The sequence below is a fragment of the Ascaphus truei genome, chromosome 10 (genome assembly GCF_040206685.1).
Source record: "Ascaphus truei isolate aAscTru1 chromosome 10, aAscTru1.hap1, whole genome shotgun sequence".
NCBI classification, from domain to species: domain Eukaryota; kingdom Metazoa; phylum Chordata; class Amphibia; order Anura; family Ascaphidae; genus Ascaphus; species Ascaphus truei.
Window position 1 is genome coordinate 28103409 of NC_134492.1, and position 6692 is coordinate 28110100.

Below are 6692 nucleotides of genomic sequence, written 5' to 3' on the forward strand. Positions count from 1 at the left end.
GAGCAGTGATGATCAAGGAGGTCCTGAGTAATACCCCCTCAGATCACACACTCACTTGTTTACGGACTTATGCTCATACTATGGGAGATTTCACACAGATACCCTTAGGTGGAGGTGTTTGCCATTTCCATGCGACTACATTACCACCCCCCATGGTGTTCTTTTTAGGGTGTGTGTGTTTCTCCTTCATATGAGTTTAACCCTTTCATGATTCATGGACACTTAAAGAATATGGAATTGTTTCTAAATGACCCAATTGAAAAATGTGAGCAATCAAATACATGGAATTTGTACCCTGTACATCTGTGCGTTCTGAGCGCTGTTGTGTGGACCTGTTCCAGTTCTCTATATAACTCGTGATTGCTCCGTCACTGACGCAACGGGAGTCCTCCGTTCCTCTTCCTGTTAGATCGCGTTTCCAGCGCTGCACGCGATCTTATAAAAAACGTGCAATTAGCTTGATGCGGCCCCTGGAATACCAAACCCCATGACATAGCTACTCTGTCAGGGGTGGCCAACCCCAGTCCTCAAGGATAACAAATACTATCTTGGTATGGGGGATTGCTGCTTTCATTCCTCACCCCCTCCCCCATTGTGTACAGTAGTGAGTTGTATGCTGCTCTGTGAAGGATTAACACCCCACCCCCAAATTAGGCATCACCATGGAGACGGGGGCATTTATGCAATACTTAAATATTGTATGGCATTTGTTTGTCAATTTGTACTTTCATTTTTAGTCTCCATTAAATGTGATATTAAACCTAAACCAAATGAAGTGACGGCTTTGCCATCTTAGAAATGGCATCTTCCCGTAATCTTAGTGGTACAGATCCGCATGAGGTGGATATTTTTACATGCATTTTAATAATGGAGGCCAGAGACACTGTCTGGGTGAGAGTGGGGACAAGTGTCCTGGGACCGGCCAGTGGATCATTAACTTGGCCCCTGGGGAAGCTGTTGGGAAGCCTGATAGACCATCGTCTGTCCCCAAATTTGTATAGGCGTCTTTTTTTATTTTTAAACAAATATGGGACTTCCTTTTTACTCCCTGGCGGATCCCTGATGGCTGAAATAAGAGGCCTACACCTGTGCGGTGGGGTTGGAACATGCAGGCTATTGCTTTTTCGTTGGTTATTTTTAATCATTGAGCTCACACTGCTCAATACTTCAATGTGTTTGATTTTATTTTATTTTTTGTGGTCTGAATTGCCCTTTTGAGACAACTAAAATAATTACACACCCCATAAACGTGCCCGTTACCTGCTCCACTCTAAGAGCTAAATCAGAGCACAGTGTTGGGGTAATAGGAGCAAATTACAAATGATGGTTATATTGGAAACGTGCGTGGGCGTTCACCCGGACAGAAATGGGCACTGTTTGTGCAGATTAAAAACTGGTAGCATGTTCATCTATCAAAAATACATCACCCTCCTGTTATTTACTCACCGTTGCCTAGCAACCCAGGGAGTAAGTTTGAGCCCCAGAATTCCCCTGCCTTACTGGCCCATCACTTCCTGTCTGAGTGTATATACATATAAAAACATATGGCTATGCTCCATCCTGATGAAGGTACCATAGTAGAGGACAGAAACGTGGGTGTTCAGTTTGGATTACAATACTAACCCAAAATACCCCCAACCCCAGTTTGGGGCGCTGCTTTACAATATAACCAAAAGTGGAGGATTCCTTACACCAGAGGCTCTCAACTGCTGTCCTCAAGACCCCTACCCAACAGGTCAGGTTTTCCTAGCTTCAGCACAGGTGGCTGTCGGAGAGGGGGGGGGGACTGGTTGAGCACCCCTGCCTTACACTACAGCCCATCTGTAATATAGATCTATGCTGACACCCCTAGTCCAGGCCACAGATTGTGTTGATACTTTGCTAGGAATTATAGAGTTGATCAAAAGGATTGTATTTTGTCATGAATGCAGAGCTGCTACAGCCAGCTGTTTATACCCAGTGTGTGGCTTTCATTGCGTATACATATTACATGGTCTGCTTTACTGCTGCCAGGTTATAATTCCTGGAATCATTAATACATATGAACAGGTAGTGAAAAATTAATCCTATTGCTCAGTGATGTTGGAACAGTGTACCACGGAGGATCAACAACACAAATTCAATAATTGACGAAGGAAAAATCAAGTTTTTAATGGAAGTAAGACAATAATTTGAAATGCACTGTAGCAAGTGCTTCTGTTTCATCCCCCTACATGGCAGAATAATGTGTCCTGGGCCACACTCAGCCCACACATGCTGATTGTGTCATTCCTTCTAATACAATGAGGAGTCGGCTTGCAATTGGACAAAAGACTGGTACTGATTTTGTTGCTGTATAAAAGAACAGCATGAAGAAGAAAGGGTACTGGTGCCAGTGGGATTCAAAACACATCTGCAGCCTGTGTGAGATGTGCAGGTTTTCACGTGGTTTATTCTGAATGAAATAAGGATATCCCCATCATTTTTGTGTGCAATAGCGTTTAGCGTCTATTCCATTCTGACATAGAAAGGGGATCTCTGCCGAAGCGGTTTTCCTTTTCTATGCTCTTAGCAACTGAAACCAGGGTATCTTATTTCAACCTCCTCACCCTTGGTGTGTTCCCCCTCCGATGAGTGTCTGCGAAGCAGAGCTGTGGGCTCAGTTCCTGACTCGCATGAAGTAAAGGAATACATGGGGCATACATGGTAAGGCTGAAAGCCCCGTTTTCTCCTGCATCTCTTAAAGAAGGGGTGGCTGACTCGCCCTCAACGGCCATCCCCTCAGGTTTTCAGGATAACCCTGCTTCAGCACCAGGTGGCTGTTGAAGACTGAGCCACCAGTGCTGAAGCAGGGCTATCCTGAAAACCTGACCTGTTGGTGGCCCTTGAGGTCTGGAGTTTGCTGCCCCTGTCTTTAAAATGTAACCAATAAAAGCAGCTGGGAAGTTGAAGACATCCTTTTCTATATGTAAATCAAATGTGTACATGCAGATACTAAAGGTGTTTCTTGTTTGTTTTTTAATATAAGAAATGTATTATACCTGTTACATACAGTAATCGCCTTGCAATGCTCTGTTGGCCTCTCTAGAAAAAAGGGGTAAATAATGTATTCTTTATTCTAGGAGCTGGTAACATACACACACTTATGTTCTAATACTATGCATACCAGGATGTTTTTTGTTACTTTTATTTGATGTTATTTTGCCATTCTCCCTGATGGACTGCTCTCCATAGTCCTGTGAGCATACCCTTTTTTACACCAGAGGTGGCCAACTCCAGTCCACAAGGGCCACCAACAGGTCAGGTTTTCAGGATATTGACTGAGCCATCTGTGCTGAAGAGGGGATATCCTTAAAACCTGACCTGTTGGTAGCCCTCGGACTGGAGTGGGACTCCCCCGATTTACATGCTGCATAACATCTTTCGTTAGCTAGTTAGTGCATTTATTGACCTGTTTACAGTCGCCGGCTCTAGACTTTAGTATTTGCAGCATTTATAAATAACAGTGACGATTAAGGAAACCAGGTTTTATGCAACTGACCCACTGTCCTGCCCTACACTTGCAGATTGTCGTGGTGTGAAGAGACGGTGTATATTTCCCATTTTAGCGGTTTCCTTACACTATTAACTGGCAATCCCAGTGCATTTCAATGTAAGCATGTTTTAAAGATATGAGCAGTCGTACATGTAACTATATATTATAAATTATTCAGGATGTTAAAAGGATATAAACCGCGTGGCTAACATCATGTTTTCTTTATCCATATATGTGTTTTCATATACCAAAATTAAAAGCTCAACTGCACGCACTTCCAGAAGTGAAGGGACTTGCACTTCTTATTTCCAAAGTTCGACATCTACCATGTAAATCCTTTTTTTTTTTTTTATGCTCAGTCCGTGAAGGGTTAAAGTTGACTGCCAGTAAAACGAAGTTCATTATTATTTGGCTTCCCGAGATTGCTTTAAAATGCAGGATCATTTTATTTGAAATCCAGACTGCAAAGGCCATTGATTTTTTTTTTAACAGAATTGGGGGTTTCTGGGGCTGAATCTGACCATGTTTAGTTTCTAGGACCCCTGGTGCCCGTGTTTCTGCTCCCACTAGGGAAATCAAAATTGCTGCCAAGTCTCATGGGTCCTACTGGCAAAAAGCAAGCCGCAACGTGATTGGTTGCGGCTGCCTCTTCGACAGCCATTTAAATTCCCCGGGGGAACATCGATAAAGTTCACACATTGCTACAGCAGACCCGTGTTCTTAAACTTTAAGTGGTGCCGACCCACTTGAAGTTCTTTTTGCAAACACAGTTGCATCCTATATAGATTAGAATGACATTGTGTCCCTTTGCAACGTTCTGCATTTTACAATTATTGTCGCGCTCTCCATTGTGTCTCGCTGTTTTTATTCATATTTGCACAAATTATATAAGCAATACCTGTATCTTTTATTTATGGGCTCCTGTGTAAATAGGTATTAAAAATGACAACACCGTGTTTGTGACTTGTCTGCGGATTTATTTCAATTCAAAGTATTATTTCAATCGTACAGACCTGAGGCATTCATCTAGAATGGGGGGGTAGGGGAAGAGGATCACCAACTAGTCCTCAAGGGCCACCAACAGGTCAGGTTTTCAGGGCATCCCTGCTTCAGCACAGGTGGCTGTCTGATTGGGCCACCTGTGCTGAAGCAGGGATCGCCTGAAAACCTGACCTGTTGGTGGCCCTTGAGGACTGGAGTTGGCCACCCATGATCTAGAAGGCATTGTACCAGCCATGTTATTTTCCACATGCACATGGAGTATTCTGATGGGCTGAGGGATTTCTAATAGGTGCAATAATACATGGTTGCCCTTCCCCACATTCCTATACCAGCTGGGGTACTTCTTTATTTTTCCAAACAGTATTTCTCAGCTCCGATTCACTTTGCTCAGCTCTAGCTAGAATCATCCTGATGATAATGCACACAAGGTGGGTGCCACTATTGTCCCTGCTTGAAAGTTCTCTCTGCAATGTGTTGTATGCCCACCTGGCAGCGAGGGGGGAAAGTGGACATTGCTGTCCTTATCTTCTGCCTTTCATTGTATGTGGCACGCACACAATGATGCAAAATCTAAACATCACACAACTGCTTCGTCTCTTTCATTCGAAAGGAACAGTGTTTTTTTACTTTGAACAAATACAAAAATACAGACAGATTTGTCATTATGAAACATACTCTAGTTTCATACAAATAATTAAAAAGCTTCTTATAAAGCATGTGTCTGGACATTTGCTTTGGCAACGTTAATCCCTGTCTGAGCAGGCAAAGGATCTTTAAAATCAACGTACAACATACATGTACTACTCGTTCCTGATTCTTACGGGCTGGTGAATCAGAGCGTCTGATTGGATGGGGAGCTGATCCGTTTATGCCGCTATTTGCGTGTTACGGTTAGCCAGCCTGTAGAATTTCTTGGGGGCTTCTGAAAGCAGCAGACCAAGCAATATCTTTTTTTTTTTTTAAATCAGTTTTATGAGAAAATACTTGTAGCATTTAAAATAAAAATGTCTTAAAGTTTTTTTTTTTTTTTAAATGTTTCTAATGTAGGAAGCATTTCCAAAGTGACAGCCCCTTCCCCTTCTGATAGGCTCTTGCTCTTGAACCCCGCCCTCTCTAGCAGTGCACCAATTGAATCTTGTAACTGCCTAGTCATATTGCTGGACTACATTACCCACAATGCTGTGCAAGAACTGAATTAAATAACCCGAGCAAGCGATCGATTACAGGAGAACTTATTGATCTGCAACTTAGCTAATCACTTGTCCGTGTGCAGATTGTATTGATGCATATATTGAATGGGGGAAAAATAAAAAATATATATATATATATATATATATTTAAAAACAAATTTTAAACGGCAGCTTGAATGGGGAAGTGTTTTGTCCTATCGGGTGTTTTATTTACTCTTAGGCTGCAAACCCGCTGGGGCGCGCGGCCGCGAACCACCAGACTCTTGTCCGAATTGTCCCTGCCCCCGCTGCCTCCTTCCGGCAGGGCTGACTACGTACTGTGACGCGTCAGCCGGCCGATGCTGCAAGAATCTAGTGATTTTCGGCGTTGACGCGTCACGTGGAACGCGAGTCAGCCAATGGGGAGGAGGGGAGGGAAGGAGCTAGGTGGGAGGCGCCTTGGGCGGGGAGCAGGGAAGGAGCTGCGGGTTATTAAAGTGTGTGTGTGTGTGTATGGCACCGCGATCAGAGCCCACCACCCTCCCTCCCACTCCCGCCCCGGCTCCCTACAGACCGCATATCGCGGTCTGTGTCTGTCAGCGCCCCGCCTGTCTGCAGTGCGGGCGCGCTGACTGAGGGAGCGGGGCCTTAGCCTTAGAGAGTAAAACGTAAATAAAGAGCCCAAATGTAAATAATAAATTACAAATACTAATAGATGTCAGATTTGGGTAAAACAAAGTATCTATCTCCCAGGTGACACCCATAAACCTGTTACTGGAATTATACAAAAAGTGCAGTGTTACAGACAGCACTCCTAAGTAGAATATAGTGTGCTATAATGATCGGTGCATGGGAGCAATAGGAGGGACCCTTAACTCTCCCAAATCTATAAAACAACAAAGGTAATGTCCCCAGCACTCTTGAGAATAAACTGAAAAAACACTGGAATATGCCAAAAAAAATAGATTGTATTGTAATGGAAATGTACAATAAAGGATATAAATATA